Genomic DNA, 1,696 nt, shown 5'->3' with positions numbered 1-1,696 from the left:
CTCTTTAGGTATGTGTTATTTCTAACTTGCCATGGTTTCTTCTTCCACTCTTGAGAGATTTCTAGTGAGAGTATTTGGGTAAGTTTGAAAATTTTCTCCCATGTTGAGGATTGTGATTGCTGTCTTTGAATTCGCACTCTAGAACAATTTCTCTAATTCCCATAGTTCATGCCAATTTGAGACCATGAATGATTCCCCACAATTCTACTGTGAATTCTGAGCACACTCCTATATTAATCCGCCTTGGTCAGAGCATAGAGTTCTCTTTGTGAATTCAACTTACCAAACAAATTCTTTTATTTGATAAAAAAAGGATGCTTCTAGAAAGCACGTTAAACTGCATGTAGAAGTTGCTAAACAATCTTTGTTTTGGATAATTTGGTTAACCAACCGACAGGTACAACTTTACAAATTGCAAGTTCGTAAACTGTCTCTAACTACTTGCGTGATTGGTTGGACAATCTGTTTTGGATGATTTGCACAATTATATGGATGGAAGATGGTTATGAACTTATGATGTTCTTTTTTTTTTCCTTTTTTGGTCCACAACTTATGATGTTTGAAAGCTGCTTATAATCTAACACATTCTTTTCATGATCTCATGTACTTGATGCATTATGTTTTCCTTTTAGCATAGTCCAACATTTGAAGCATAGCATGGTCCTAGAATGTATTGTCCCTTTCATATGATCAAGATCAACCACCTTCGGCCCCTTGGATGATTACTTGAAGCCCATCAATGAATTGCTAGTTAACCCAACACCCACGTTTTGATAACAAATACACACCTTCCGCCCTAAAATCACTCATATGAACTTGGAAAATCCAATTAAACTAGCAACAACCATGTACTCAAGTACCCAATTGAGAATTCACCTTCAAATTGAGTATTGATATGCCCAACTCTCTGTTTTCACCTAATCTAATGCATGTTCAGAATTCTGCTTTATTTTTTCCTTCATTTTCAATTATTTCTATTTTCTATTTTCAGTATTTTTTAAAGAAAAATGTAAAAATAGCAAAATGAAAACAAAATATAAATTTTATTATTTTTATTTATTATTTTTTTTTAATAANCTCAAACTGAATAAGCCTAAATTACCCCTTTTGATTTATTTATTTCTTTGTATTAGCTATATTGTGTCTTTCTTTCGTTACTAGAACTTATTACCAAAATACTACTATTTTTAAATTATTTATTCAACTGTCATTGTTTTGTCAATATGGCACCGAACATTTTCCGGAGTCGGCTATGCAAAAAGGGCGTTCAACATGTAAAACACTAACCCAAAAAATACTCACATTGAAAGACGCGATAAATCGAAAACATTTATGAAGAAGGAACCTTTGCGCTTTGTGCTTTCTACGTGTGCCTCTGCGTTTGGCGCTTCCCATTCAGCACGTAAAAAATGCGTTTGGCGCTTTCCATTCAGCACGTAAAAAAAGAATTGATACTATCGCGATATTCAGAAAAAAGAAATTAAGAATAGCATATTGATAAAAAAAAAGGTCCACTTTTTCCATCTATAGTTAATACACTGTATTAAGTTATTATAATAATATTATTTGTATACTAAATTTAATTTTTAAAATTAGCCATCAATATATTTGTATATAAATATATGTAAAATTTAATTTATTTTCATAATATATTTATATTTTAATATATATTTTATATTAATAATTAATTTTGGTG

General features: G+C 31.0%; 1 long non-coding RNA gene across 1 annotated transcript in view; it reads right to left on the bottom strand.

Moving 5' to 3' along the window:
- LOC110265843 overlaps window positions 1–1,696 on the bottom strand; it is a 28,229-nt gene that overhangs the window by 21,160 nt on the left and 5,373 nt on the right. The window lies entirely within an intron of this gene.

Source organism: Arachis ipaensis, chromosome B08, assembly GCF_000816755.2.
Source record: "Arachis ipaensis cultivar K30076 chromosome B08, Araip1.1, whole genome shotgun sequence".
Taxonomy (NCBI): domain Eukaryota; kingdom Viridiplantae; phylum Streptophyta; class Magnoliopsida; order Fabales; family Fabaceae; genus Arachis; species Arachis ipaensis.
The sequence above is the reverse complement of the archived record's forward strand: the minus strand, read 5'-3'. Positions and strand labels throughout refer to the sequence as shown.